We start from the raw sequence: 16519 nt of genomic DNA, 5'->3' as shown, positions 1-16519 counted from the left end.
TGTTCGTGAAATAATTCCTGCTTGTTTCTTAAGATTGTCAATGAAAGTCGGCGACTGACGCTTTGAAATCCAATAAGCAAACTTCTTTTGCCGCTTGGAGAGCCCAACATTGTAAATGCCAGTAATGTACTGATGAACTATGCTCTCGTGCTTCGTCAAATAATCAGATGAGTTAATATTTCACTGTTTGGAGTTTCATTTCCCGATTCCTTTTGAATGAAGCAGAGTTCGTAGACAGCGCGTGTCCATAATCTAATATAGATTTGCAGCTACCTCAACAAAATAATTTTCTTGTGTCGGGTCAGAAGCTTCCTACAGGAGTTGCATTCTCCTTCATGAAAATCTTTGTAGATACACCGGATTTCTTTGTCTGTAAACTGCAATAAAAATCTGTTCTTTTCAGTTTTCGTGCCGGAGATACGTCGTATTCGCTTTCACTACTGCCTTGTTCCCTCTCTGAACTGCTATCATAGCTGTCTTCCTGTGCCGTGCCATTTTTGCCATCATCTCTGTCGAGTGTCGATGTGTATATCATTTCTAATTCATTTTCGTACTCACTGATAATTAATTTGCACAAAAAATATCGCAAATGACTCATCTTCCACTCCAACTAACGTTTGATCCTTTCATTTGTGCCTCAGTTTGCATTTCAACAATTCAATCATATGAAGTGGGTTAATGCTAACAGTGTGCCTCATTTTTTCCACACTGACCACCACACCTAACATGAACTGGATCTTACTAACACACACTGACGCACCTGAATCTTTCTCAGTGTCTACAACGCGGAATATAACTGCCAATGTTTCGAAGGATATGTGGCGCTGACGGTGGATAACGAGTTTTACAGGGCAATTACTAACCCTTGGTCTGTTCTTAGTTCTGTATATTTCTACCAAGTTTTATATTGATCCTCGCGTTCGACTAAAACATGTAACTTGTTAGTATGTCGCGTTCACTTCATAACCTCAACTAAGTTGACATGTATGCGAATGTTATAATGTTCAATCTGAAGATGTAGGCCAGTCAAATCCGATTGTTCACGTATTTAACACTGATTTTTCTTCTTCATTTCAGGGTTCTCAACTATTCGTGGTTGAAAATTAACTAGGAATTCTGCCTTGCGCAGGAGCCATTTTTTTTCACGACGAATGAAATTTTTAAAAATGTAGTTTTCATTACTTCAATAATGGGTAAACGGTATGTACACTCATGTCCAAAATGATTGTCGCATATCTATAACAGTCTTCTTGTAAGAATATAATTTGATAATGATTTTGCTGGGTACTTTTAATACTGATACTAAGTGTATAATCGGGAAATGTATATTTGCGGTAAATTTCATAGAAAAAATTTTAAATACGAAAATTAGAATGAATAAATCAAAATGCTGGTAAATGGACAGAAAAGTTTTATTGTTCTTATTTACTACTCTTTTGACATGAAATTTGCCACATACATATCTTTGTCGATTATACACATATAACATTATAAGGAATACCGGGCGAATTCGTTATCAAATTATATTCTTACAACATCATATTTATAGACATGCAACAATAATTTTGTATATGAATGTACGTTAAATAATTAACAAATAAAAAATAAATTGATAAATAAGAAAGGCAAGTGTGCAATAATCGCAATCGGATGTGTCAAGGAAGTGAAACTCAGTTTTAATTTTAGTCTCAATTTTAAAAATTCTGTTCAAGTGACAACGGCTGACAATATGGTAGTTGCAATTAAAAAAAGTAGGTTTTCTGTCTCTTCTATGTATTTTCGTGAAGCTTCTTTTCTTCTTTGACTTCATATTGTTTTAAACAAAAATTTTGGAAAATAATATTGAATTCATATTTTCAGCACTACTAACATTTTGATAATTGATACTGTCATAACAAAAGTATGCTTACCCGTTTGTGATTAAGTACTTTGGTGAAATTTAATTTTTAGTAAAAGTAATTGTGTCACTCAGTTATGTGCTGTAACAATGTAAATCACAAACCTGTGAGTTATAAAATATATATTTAATATGTATCAATAACAATGAAATTGATTAGATAAGTTTTAAAGAACTGACAAAGAAATTAATTAAGTTTTAATTAATGTTATTTTTTTCTAATTACAAAAGGCTAATTTTAGGATATACAGGTTGTCCTATTTAATGCTTAAAAATTTTAAATGCCGCAATCGTGAAACCCGTGCGCCAGGGATTACCCAAATTAATTGGGGTATCCTTGCCAATTCTCTTGAGAAAGAAAGGTGTACATTAGAGTGTTTCGAAGACTATAAAAACAGCAAACAGTAATTCGCTGTCGACAATGTGATACCTTCAACGAATTCAACATGGCGCATGAATTTTGTAATTAGCTATATGGGGTTGCATAACTGCAACATAAGTAAGAGTTAAAAATATGCTTAAGAGAGGTGGGCCATTCGAGGTGAATAGCAGCAGCACAGTGTGTGTATACCTGCAATAGGAATTGGCGTTGGAACATGAATGTAAAGAAGGTGCAGTAACCAAAAGCATAGGGAATATGAGAAACTAACAAAAAACATGCACATGAACACCGTGGTAAATACAAAAATGAAAAGAAATGTTTATCCGGTATGTGGCAAAATAAACGAAATAAATTGGGATAGACTACACTTGCATTGTACTCACCATAAGCATGTTCTATTTGCCAAATTGCTGTTATATGATTCCAATATCCGCCTTAGTCGTTCCTGTGTACTCGTGCTAAATTCTCAATATCTCCACCACTAACTCGCTCACACGCATGGGCATGACTGGCGAACATTATTGAGTACTTCGGGTGTATCACGAATCGATTGGAAGGTAGACTAGATACTTTGTTTCAGATCGTCTATATCATGAATTTTCCTTGCGTAAACTACTTCCTTATTATGTCCTCACAAATAAAATCCAATGGATTTAAATCAAGAGAAGGAGCAGGCCATGCATATAGACTACCCCTTCCTATCCGTCTGTTTGGAAATGCAACATCAATATGTTCGTGAACTTGCCTCTGAAAATGAGGAGCCCCATCGCGCATGAACCACATGGAACGTCTTACTTCCAGAGATGCATCCTCTGGAAGTTGTGGAACTTCATGATGTAGAAAATTGAGATATAGCTCTCTAGTTAATCGCCCTGGGAAGAAATATGTCCATAAAATTGGTTTTTGAATATGCCTGCCCCCACGTTCACTGTAAATTTTCTCTGGTGGAGGCCTACGACAATTTGATGCGGATTTTCCTCAACCCACAAGTGGCGATTGTGTATGTGTCTCTCATCATCACCGTCTCCTTTAGCCCAACCGGCATAACCGTGGGACGTAACTTACAGATTTCATTTTTTTTCTGATCCTTGACTCCCCTTTTCGATTCCTTGAAAAATCGTCTTTTTATTTTTCTTCCTTGGTTGGGGAAACTGCTACATCATCTGATGACATCTTTCAGTTTTACCTGTCTCATTGCCGAAACTTGTCTTTCTGCAATGTCATCAGATGATCGAAATCTCCAGACATCCATATATGCAAATCTGACCGTTTTGACATATCCAAAATTGTGTGTTTCTGTTAACAAACATTTTACAAAACATTTCACATTGCACTTTCTTAATTATTATACTCGTTAACATAACATTACTTAATTTTGCTAATGTCTGTTTTTATGCTGTTACGTCGATGTAAACAAACAATGCGTATGACATAATTTTGTAATGTCTTAATCTTTCTCAATTTTAACTTCTACAATTGAATTTTCTGACAATCTACTGATATATTTTATTTTTGGAATTTGATTTGATTTCTTCTTATTTTCAGTTTAACAGCCCGTTAGGTATCGAGGGTATATGAGACGTGGACCTACAGCTTAACGTGAAAACCAAACCACATGAACTCCCACACGGAATCGAACCTGGATCTCCAATTCCAAAATAATAGAATTTGACACTAAACATGCAGTATGTATGTTGTAAATCTCAGTTCTTAGTATTGATTTCCCCAGTTTTACTAAACAGATTGGACAAAACGCGAGAAGTGCACTTGCTTCTTAAAGTATTTTATTACGATAAGTCAGTTTGTCAATTGAAACTTTGAATTTCAGTGTACAAGAACCGAAGGACTGTAGAGTGTTTCAAGTCCATGTTTATTATGGTACTTTTTTAATTATTTTGTTTGTGGCCAGAAAACCACTAGCATCTTTGTTTAGTACAACTTTCCCCTCTAAGTTATATATATGCTGCAGAAAAATACACGACCCAGTTACAAAAATGTGGTTCTAAAATTTCTTGTTTTGGAATTGGCATTTTAAACAAGTAAAAATTGTAAACAATCACCTTCTAAAATTCCCTAGCTTAAAAAGCAAGGGACCTAGCGCAAACGGGTGAAGACGTTTGACGGGAACTAGTTTTGCGCTATCAATATGCCCATGGTTCACAATACCGTTAAAATTAATGGTAAATTACTACTTAAAAACGTACCCTAAAGCCCACTTTCCCATTTGTTGTTATACTCCTGATGATTTTGAGAGGTAGATATTTAGATATGGCGCATATTATATTCTGTGTTGTTCCTGGACAAGCTTTTGATAGGTCTCAGTTCTTGAGATCAGTGTTTAAAAAATGTTGTTTTTTTATTATTTTATTATTTATAATTCAGAAAGCAGGCGTGTTCTGATGCATATATATTTGACCTTTTCTTTTCTGTCATTTTACATAACGAGTCACCTCTCAAATTTTGGTGGTGTTGTTTTCCCACAGAGCTACATATGATATGTACTATGTATTCTGTATATCAATAATAAGGTAATATAAACGCGTCAAATTATGGCATAACGGTGGAATATACATAGACAGTTCGGAAAAAGTACGAAGCTTTTTAGGACACCGAAATAATACAAAAACTATCGACCCAAACCTTTGTGTAAAAACGTTTCCTTTTGGCACTTTAGTTAGCCGTGGTCGTAACAAAATGCTATAATAGCAATAGTTTGAGAACAAAATGCCAGATGGAATTGAGCATTAGTTATTTTTAATCGTCCATTTCATTTAAGCACAACTGCGTGCTCTGCAGGTTTGACAATAAGGTACTTCTCAAAGAAATTAGTAAAAACTTGGTATTCTTGGTAAAGGCAAAAATTAAATTGTACCTTAAACAGTGACAGTACATATTAAGCTCAAGTTCTGATTAGAAAAGTCTCCATGCTTAGTACACTTCGACATATACAAAAGGTAATACAGCAGCACGGCCCTGACGTATATTCTCCCATTCTTCCTTATATATCATTTTTACAGAGATTGCGTGAATTCCTGATTCGCATTGAAACAGGAATGTAAAAAGAAAATTATTCCCATTCCCACTATATAGTATAGGCCCTACAGGTGGTGGATGGGCAGAACTGAATGAGCCACAGTGCGGGTTCCATTATAATCTCGCTTAACTTTTGCGAGTATACTCAATTATTACCTATTTTTTGCAAGGAACACATCCAATTATGGATTTTAAAAACCTACAATTAAAACTGCTGAAACTATATGATCAGGTCTCACGTAGATTTTACGATAAAAAAAGCACTAAAATCAACAAACAACAACGTGATAGGGGGCGCTGAAAGCCTCTTCAACACTAAACATTTTCCTGTCAGTAAGCAAATCTAAATGTGTCTATTTTATCCTTAAAATTCAAGCAATTGCTTTGTTTTCAATTATCTATGTTATTTTAAGTCTACAGGTATTTTGATTATCTTAAATTATTTGTAAGCATTTAATACAACAGAGATAATGATTTTAGAAATGCTGAATTCACGTAGAATTGGTGTTTTCTTATAGAGAATTGTGGGTCACAAATCATCGGAATCATTATTTTTTTCAATTCTAACAAGTAAACTGATCTTTCTTCGGGCTTTTATTCATAGTACCAATATCAATAAAGCTACGAATAGTGGTACACATATGCCTCAGTCTGACTAACCTTCTGAAGGATCTAAAACTATTGTAGAGATATTTAACTTCGCTCATATTATAAGTATTCAGTTTATTAACAAATCAAAATTTAATAAAGATTTTATTTTTTATTTTTTTCTTTATTTTCTGTGGATGATGAGAAACAGTCATAACTTGGAATAATATGACAGTCAGAAAACATTTCAAAATTCTCTTTAGCACACCATTCCCCATTCTTCATTCTTGGTACATGTATGTAATTTCTGTAACCTGAAAATTATGAAAGTCGAAAATTCCATTTACCTTGCCCTTTCCTGAATCCTTACACTTGCGTACTTTGGATGTTTTCCGTAATTTCGACGGCCATCTTCCTTCTTTGGTTGGTATAGAAACATCCCAGGACCCGGAAGATGGGAGTAGTACACGAGAAGCGTGAATAGCGCACGAGAAGCGTGAAAGAAGTATACGAGAAGATGGGAGAAGCACACGAGAAGCGGAGAAATACACGAGTAGCGAGTGTGAGCAACAGCAGGAGAGTTCTATTCCAACTCCCATGTTAAATTGGTACAGAGGCCAAGACAGGGAGACGACCAGCGAAACCCAGGAACTGAGGTACGGAACAAGCATCGAAGGTCCTAATCGCCCTAACAACCTTCCTTTTCTTTCTTACAAAACTAAGACCCTCGACTCTCTGTTTTTAAAATAATTGTTCTTATCTATTTCTACTCACATGCCCTACAAACTAATAACGCTCGTCGTCTTCTCAGATATCTCTCAAATCTACCAGAAAGCTATATTTCCCAAAAGTAACGATTATAGTTTCTTTCCTTTCTTCAAAACGACGACAAAAGCTTTCCAACCAAATGCAAGAGCATAAGATGATGGAGATGCTGATCTTTTTTTCTCCCATCAGCGTAAGATGGTGATTAATGCTGGTTTTCTTTCAAATTTCTAAACCGTTTTCGCTTTTTTTAAGCCTTTTTAAAATCACCCCCAACTTCTCCGCTACCAACCCTCTACGAAACTAGTTTTCTTCCCTTGTATTTTTATTTTTGAGCAATCTTCCCTATGCTATTCTATAACTACCTTTCTTTCTATCTCCTTTTCGGACAGTGGTGGAGCCCCAATAACTCTTGTGTGTGTTTCAAGTGTTGTATTCAGTTTTTAGTGTAGGTATGATCCATTTAAGGTCTTGACTTGTGCTCAATGGTTTTATTAGGCTTTATTGTATGTTGCAAAGATGAGCGGACGAATTTTTGATATCTTTAAAGGATATTTTTAACTTAAGTGATACTGTCTATTTCGATCCCGCGGCCTGTTCGTCTCCTAAATCGACTACATTCACACGTAATTATTGAGAACAACTTTAAAAAGAAGCTAGAATTTTTGGAATCGTTTTCAGATATTTCTCCTGATTCTTTATATGTAACTGTTCGTAGTTCTAGATCTAGCAGTATGGCTAAAGGAGGAAAGGAACCACCTCCGTTCATGCACGGCATGATTGTGAAATTGGAGCCCTTTTACGTTCGGTTGGGTGACGATGTAAACACGCACATCCGACGATATGAGACCATCGCTAGCATAAATTCATGGGATGGTATGAGACGAAAATTGGTGCTGGAGAGCCTACTCCGTGGCCCCGCTGAAACTAGGTTTGCTGGCATAAAAAGAAAGCCAGAACTTGCGCAAATGACTTACGACCAGTTCAATCAAGTTTTTATAAACGCTTTTAAGGACAATTTGGTGCCACAATTATCTGAATCTCATATGCGGGCCCGTGAACAAAAAGAATCAGAATCCGTTCTAGAGTATGTTTATTCGAAGCAGGATTTAATTTTACAGGCAGATCCGACTGGCGATGAAAATAAACAATTACAATTCATTGTGGGGGGACTTTTACCCGATTACTTTAAAGTTGTAGTACGAAAAGAGTATAACACGGTCAATCACCTTTTGAACGACCTAATTATCGATGAAAGGTCTAAACTGTTACTGAAGCGTAATGAATTAGAGAAATTCTTGAAAAAGAATTCTGCTGTTTTGCAGTGGACTTTATTTTCTCCGGTTAACATAGATGTTAATACTCAATAATGCTGACGTAAGGGTTCAAAGTCCGACTACTGTTCAACCGTATAATGCACGGTCAGCTTACTTGCAAAACAAGCAGACTCAACAGAACCAACCGGTAATCGACCCGTTGACTAACATACAGCAACAACTATCAAAGTTGACGCTGCAGATTTCAGCCGTAGCTCCTTCAACAAATTGTGAAAGAAGCGATGATTCTCAATATAGGAAAAAGTAGTTTAATCAGCCGAAAAATCTGTCAGGATTACCGAGGAAAACGGAACGGAAATCAAAACAACAAAAGTCAGAATAATAATGCTAATACTAATAAAAAGTCTAGCAGTGGTTTCGCGTCCTCAACAAATAGTAATTCTTCGCCAGGTATGGTTCGACTCCGGATAATTTGCAAATTATTTGTTACAAATGCAAATTACCCAATCATATTGGGAGATATTGTCGTATGCGTTCTTTAAACACGCAGACAGAGTAAATGATCGGGACAAATCTACTCAAGGTTGCGTTATAGTCCTTATTGTGTCCTCTAACATACTGTCTCATGTGTTAGCTTTTATGAACGAAAAAGACGTAGAATTGATGATTGACAGGGGCAGCCAAATTAGTTGTCTGGGGGAATATTTGGTCCTGGAAAATGCTAAACGTTTTCGTATTAATACTAGACTTCGGGGAGTAATAGGCAAGTCTATAAAAGTTTCTGAGATAGCTTTATTAAAATTTAGGATTGGTAAAAAATGGTTTACTCATGTATTCAGAGTTATTCCAAACTTTGATTATGAGTCTTTGGTTGGCGCCGATTTTTTGGAAAAGTATATAGCTGGTTTAGATTGCAATAAGCGAAATTTAACCCTCTTTCGATCCAGACGCCCATTAAGATGCGTATCTATAAATATGAATATTTTATACCAGGAATTATTATTATTTGGAATATCGTCATCACTCTTCTACTTATTTATTTGCTAAGAGAACACGGAATTTTCAATTTTATATGGTTTTGTAGAAAATGTAGTGCGTCTACGGAATTTTCCTTGCAAGAATTGAGCTACTTTTTACATATTGTGCAAACCATTATTGCAATTGTATGTTTAGTTTTGCTCTATAGAGTAATGAAAAGTTTTAAAAGAAATTGGTGATGATACGCCAATGCAGATGAAGAGTATTGAGAATAAAAGTAGTGATAGGACTGAAGAAAGAGATCAAGAACCTGAAATGATCCCAGAAAGTTCACCACTTCGAACAGAAATGAGGATGAGCATTCAGTGTCAGAATTGAGTTTACCTCCTCCTCCAGCAGAATTGATAATTAGTGACGGACGTTTTGGTACAGAGATTATAGTGCAGCTTTCTACCGTCTTGGAATTAAGGAATTCTAACGTGAAATCTTCGTACATTTTCAACTATATAGTGTATTCTTAAATGTGGATACGGAAACTCAGATGTGGAGCAATTCGCGCATTTTGTGAAAGGGCATATAGGAGAAGATATTAGAACGTATATACGCATGACCATATAAAATTGTGAATCATTACCGGAAATACCCATTTTTATGAATTAAGAGAACCTTTTTTTTCCTTTCCTTCTTCCGTGTTTTTTTTCCAACATAATTTTACTAACACAATCTAGTATTGGGCGAAAAAAAATATCTAACCTCTAGTTACCTAAAATTCCCAAACTAATCAGGAAATGGGTTAGGTTTATGTTGGAAATAATAAGCCCCCGGCCCCTTCAGATTATGATATTTAGAAATTTGCATTTAAGATTATAATAGGAAATTGTTTAGACATTTTGGACATTTGGTCAGGTCATGAATATGAAGTACTTATACTAATACTAATTCTTTCTTTTTCTTCTTATTTATGTTTTTCTGTTGTTTCAATTTTACTGATGCATCCTACCCACCTGTACTGAAATACTATGATCACCCTCACACTTTCATAGAAACCGCCCTCCCAGTCTTCAAATAACGACACTTCCTTTATTTAACTTCCCTGATCATTTTTTACGATACCTTGATATTCTTACCTGAGTTGCCAACCGTGTTTTTCACAGGAAGTAAGTCTTCGGATAATAATTTTAACGCATTTTCCCCTAATTTTCCTTATTCTCAAATCTTCTGCACAAGTCCACTGTTTTGTAATACCAAGCCCCTTGAGACGCCACTGAATTTAAGCATGATAATCCAAATTTAGATACCTTGACCTCGAAAATGCCTTTTAAAAGCCTAATAACAGTTATTTTAGTCAAATATTAATTTCCCAATATCATTATCCTTTCTTTTGAACTCTTGTTTCCCCCCCTAAAAAAACCGCTATTATAATTTGTCATTCGTTTTGCTTCTATCCTTCTGTTTATAAACAAACATCGGCCAAACTCCCATCATTGCGTCATTGCAGCCATCTTGGAAATGTTCATGTTTAAATTTTCCCACGGCTTAGAAACTGTTTCGCTACAATTTCTATTTCTTTATATTATAACATCTATATTTCTCACTTTTTGTCCCTTTTGATACGCACCCTTTCTTAATCTTCATCCTAGATACACATATACTAAGTCCCATATTACTGATAACTTCAACCATTATTCCCTTTTTCTCCCTTTATTTTTTTATTTTCATTTTTTTAAAATTTGTATCTCCTCCAACCACTTTCCGTACCTCAATGCAGCATAACACCACTAAGAAGAAGAGGATCTACGGACATCAAGAGATATCAGCGCTCAGATTTGAACCTCACAATTTGCCCACCAACCGTCCCAAGGAATGATACGTTGCAGAACGTTATTTCTTCTTTGTTCACACTCATTTCTTTATGCACGTAATACTCACCTTATAACACGTGAAATAAGTTTTTGCTTCTTGGAAAATAGCTACTATAAATATATTATACTCATACACCGTCAAGCACCTTTACAGATGATGTATTTAGTTACGCCCAGCGACTTGGATGCCGCATAGCCCATAACATCTGCCATCTGGTGACAGCTATTTCAACTTCATTACGTCCTTTGCACATGGTCAACGACCAGGTTTGTCTAGATTATCTCGCAGCTGAAGCTGTGCTCAATCAGCATTCTACAGTTTCTCGTTCAATGTTATAAAAAAGACCACGTGCTTCAGTTTTTTTGCTATGTATCTTAACGATTATGTCAATAATTTATACGGGAGAAAAGACAGGAACTGTCCAAGACATTGAAAGATGATGCATTCTAGATACATATACGTCTTGAAAAATAAACTCTTTCTTGTGTGTTTATTCTTCGTCTATGTTTACTATTGGTGAAATATTTGATTGATTGATTGGCATAGTGCTACATATTACTATCTGTTAACGCTCGTGATATAAGTGTCTTTTCTGTGATGTGTGATTTATTATTATTAGTTATATATATATATATATATATATATATATATATATATATATATATATATATATATATATATATATATATAACATACATAAAGTTGATATAGTACAAAATATTCAGTGCGTTCAATGAGTAATTGGACCTGAAACGACAGCTTTCTTCTTCTCGTCGTTCAGTAAGATTTAGTGGCGAGAATGTAGATATATTGGATTTCCCTCATATTATTAGTATTCAGTATATCAAAATTTAATAATAATTTTATTTTTTTTATTTTTTTCTCTTTATTTTCTGTGGATGATGAGAAACAGTCATAACTTGGAATAATATGACAGTCAGAAAACATTTCAAAATTCTCTTTAGCACACCATTCCTCATTCTTCATTCTTGGTACATTTATGTAACTTCTGTAAGCTCAAATTATGAAAGGCGAGAATTCCATTTACCTTGCCCTTTCCTGAATCCTTACACTTGCGAACTTTGGATGTTTTCCGTAATTTCGACGGCCATCTTCCTTGTTTGGTTGGTATAAAACATCCCAGGACCCGGAAGATGGGAATAGCGCACGAGAAGCGTGAAAGAAGTATACGAGAAGATGGGAGAAGCACACGAGAAGCGGAGAAGTACACAAGGAGCGAGTGAGAGCAACAGCAGGAGAGTTCTATTCCAACTCCCATGTTAAATTGGTACAGAGGCCAAGACATGGAGACGACCAGTCGACGCCCAGGAACTGAGGTACGGAACAAGCATCGAAGGTCCTAATCGCCCTAACAACCTTTCTTTTCTTTCTTACTAAACTAAGACCCTCGACTCTCTTTTTTTAAAATAATTGTTCTTATCTATTTCTACTCACATGCCCTACAAACTAAAAACGCTCGTCGTCTTCTCTGATATCTCTCAAATCTACCAGAGAGCTATATTTCACAAATTAAAGATTATAGTTTCTTTCCTTTCTTCAAAACGACGATGAAACATTCCAACCGAATGCAAAAGCGTAAGAGTATATTCTCTACCGATTTCCTAACTTATATATTGTAGTTTCAACCACAGAACATTTCGTATATAATCTCTAATTTTTGTACATCGCTCAATATATTATATAAATAACATGTATCTTCTTATCAGATGGTGTGGCATGTGGTGATTGGGTGGAGAAACGTAGTCAAAAGTTGCGACAGTATTTATAGTACGGCTCGTGGTGCAGATGTCATCGCGTATTAGTCTCCGAGATAAAGTGGTTCTGACACAGTTGCTAATTGAAAACTCTCTTTTCACACATTCTTGCTAAGTTGGCACTAACTGTTAGTGATGTGAAGACTTTATCGTCTTACTTAGTATTCCTGCCTAATAATTCGTAGAATCATTGAGATAATATATAGACCTAGAGGTGTTCTTTTCTATTTCGCATTGTTCATTCGCGCGTGATCTTGAATGTTGCGTTCGATTCTAGATTTCCATTCTTAAGATGGCGTATTCCGTAATTTCAATCTGCTGATTTATGTAAACAAACAAAACGTATATATCAGGACTCCATTTGCATACAATGTACAAGCATCAAATAACCAAAATGATGTTAGTGTATCCAATTCGATTATCGATTTTCTATCCATTCGTGTGTGAATGGATACAGAACAGAATAAAATTAAACAATATTTGTTATAAAATTTAGCGTTTCACTTAGCAGATGGTTTTACCAAATTGAAAATTTATATTGGCATTACTTGAAAAGACGGTTATACCAAATTTTAACACATTTCTTACATTTTCAGATTAGATTAGAGCTTTGCATTTCTTTTAGAAGAGCATTCTAAATGGGGAGCATTCCATTACTACTTGCAGATTGACTTCAGGACGACTCTGTATAAACACATTGTTATCGTATAGCACAACAATTACAGTGCATAAAACACGCACTTATGGTACGTGACCACTGAAAAGCACGAATTCGTTGTAACCGAGTTTGGGAAGGATTCCCGATCGGAAGCAAGGAGGTGCGGCAGTAGGAAGCAGGCGCGCTGGAGGGCATACGCATAAGCGTGGCTAGTGGGTGTGCACACTTACCCATACAATAATTAACTACCCCACCATATGTGTATACTGAAAATTTATAGGTAAAATACAATGTAAAACATTTTTCGCTAAGGAATGGAAGTGTGAATATAAGTATTTACTGTCAGTGCACAGCATATTGAAATGAATTTTAAATGATAGTGAAAGTATTTATATGTGTAAGCATGCTCTTTCATTATCCTTGTTTATGAGTATATCCGCCGTCGCTGACGCGCCTGTTTCCTACGCACCTACCTCCTAGCATACCGCTCGGACCCTCCTGCTGCGCTCCTGCGCTGACTCGGTTGCATAGCACTTGTGCTCTTTAGTAGCCACCTAGCAAATTTTCTTTCGTGTTTTATGCACGGTAGTGTTTATGCCATACGTCCACACCGTATTTATACATAGCCCTCCTGAAGTCAAACTCTGTGTAGTAATGGTACTTCTCATTTAGGCTAATGCATGCTCAGCTGAATGAAATATAAGGCATTAACCTACCCTGAAACTGTAAGAAATGTCTCAAAATTTGGTAGAACTATCTGCTCGAGTAATGCTTACATACATTTTCAATTTGGTAGTATCGTCTGATAAACTGAAAGTAAACTAATTTACAAATATACAATTTTGTACAGAATATCGACAAATAGCGTGCGACTTGTATGAGAAATAGGGCTATTGTTTCTTTTAACACTGACTGAGGATTATGTTATCTGTAATTGTCATCATTAGTAAATCTTAACGTAGAAAGAGTAGGCTTACTCTCTCACAACCAAACAGTTGCTTTGCCAAAGTATCAAAGAACATTTGTACGTTGCAAAATTATGACAAAATTTGTAACAACCCATAAACGCATAGTCCAATAAATAAGCAAACTTAATAATAGTTTTGCAGTTCTCTAGGTAGTAGTCTTTACGAGCATTTTGGCAGTGTAAATACAATGCTTATGCCATTTTTACCTAATGTTATAACAAGTACACAACCACATTATATAATTGGATGTTACAGAGTAAAAGAAGGAAATTCCAATGAACATTGATTTTTTCGTCATATAATTTGTTCTATGAACACAGATTAGCGACAATAAAACAAGACACAAATATACTATGGAGCATTAAGTGAAAACACCTTTTCTTTCATTTCCAATATGGCGGATTGATTCGATATATGCGAGTTTGATACCATCAAAGATCTCACTTCAGAGCACCTCTAGGTATTTATATTATCTCAATGCGTAGAATGTACAGAATACTCAAACATCAGAGAAGGTTTAAGATTATCTACAAATCTTAATCAGGGTTTGTTTAGTGACAGCACACTAGGTTTTATTCGTGAAATTAAAATAATTAACGTTTCACCTATTAACTTGATTATGTTGAATCTTACGCTATTATTGCTATTCTGACTTTCTTGGTGTATACTTCATATTTTGTTATTTATTGTTAGAGCTTTCCACGTCCTTTCTTTTATTTTTTATTATGATTTCTTATTTTAGTCGATTGTATCTTTTAATCCTTCGTAGTTATTACTTGAACATACTAGAAAACTCGTTGTTAAATTTGATTGTGATCATACTAATTATTTGTTCTTTTATTATTTATAATAATACTTGTTGTTATAAATTGGAGGGAATAAACTTTCTTCATGCGGGAATTTTATTCTTTAATTCGATCATTTGCTTAGCAAATTCAGAACACTCTTTGAGTGTGAGCATACTAGAAACTTCGTATACGGAGTACATATACAGAACGTGGTTTTCGTAAGTCTTTTGCTGATGAACTCAAGACATGAACTGAATTTTCGTGCGCTTTTTGGAAACTGGTTGGACGAGAATGGAAGATGGCGTTGTCGGGTAACAGGTGCATGTTAAAACATGAAGACAAATACAAAGAAAAACCGACGCCGTGTTGAGTACACATCACAGAGTGCCGATAGAGTAATAAAACAAGTTTGGTACCGCGGTAGGTAAACACAAGACATTGGCTGTGGAGAATAGAAAGAAGATTGAGGTTGTGGCAGGTAAACATGTTGAAACAAGCCCCTACACTATTTGGTAATAGAAAAGAAGTTTGGCTCCGCGTTAGGTGAACACAAGACATTGTCGGCGGAGAATACAAAGAAGATTGAGGTCGCAGTAGATAAACATCACAGAATACCGACAGAGTAATAAAAACAAGTTTAATGGTATGGTAGATGAAAATAAAGCAATGTCACCGAAGAATACAAAAGAAGTTTGGCACCGCGAATGGTGGAACAACGCGACACTGAATGTTTCATCAAATGAGAGCATAAACGAAATGTTAGTACATGTTTTCTCCATTCCTTATACCTATGAAAATTGTATAGAGAATTGGGAAAGACCATGTGAAAATATTTTAAATGATGCAAGAGGAGTGTTTTAAAGTACCACGTGATATGACGTCGCCATAAGTTTTCCTTATTTATGGGGTATGATGAGAAGACTGGCATAGTATCATCATGGAGTCGTTTGGCAGTATAGTACAGCGAGAAATCGAGCTTTGCAACGAAGTAGACTGGGATTCTTCATTTGAGTATGTTGAATCTCCAAAGAAAAAGTCCAAATCGAATAGAGAATCTATGGAATTGTTTATTGATGAAGAAACTTGCTATTTTTCTCTAGCTTCCCCAGATGTTATTATAGAGGAAGAAATTATTGATTTGAGAGAAGACCTAATACTAATTCCAACTTCGCCTGTTGGATCAAGAACACCTTCACCAGTACAAGTAGCAGGAACATCGGAGCAAAAGTGTCAAGTTCCATCGATAAAGTGGACAGTTGCTGAAGAAGAAGAAAGACCAACATAACGTGATTTATTTAATGAGGAAGAGGAGGAAGAAATTTGTAAATTATTCAGTGAGATAGATTTGTGCAAACCCACCAGACCATCACCAACTGTTTCACCGGTGGATTTTCCAACTTCACCCCAAAAAGTGCCACTGGATTTGCGTGTGCAAAGAAAACAGTGCCAATGCAAGTAGAGTAGTGACTTTGTGAGTGAAACATTCTTAAAGACAGTATTTTAAAGTGGGAACGGAAGACAGTTTTACTTTGTGAGAGATGTACCCT

Source organism: Thermobia domestica, unplaced genomic scaffold (assembly GCF_964235325.1).
Source record: "Thermobia domestica unplaced genomic scaffold, izTheDome1.hap1.1 HAP1_SCAFFOLD_144, whole genome shotgun sequence".
NCBI classification, from domain to species: Eukaryota; Metazoa; Arthropoda; class Insecta; order Zygentoma; family Lepismatidae; genus Thermobia; species Thermobia domestica.
This window is presented reverse-complemented; position numbering follows the sequence as displayed.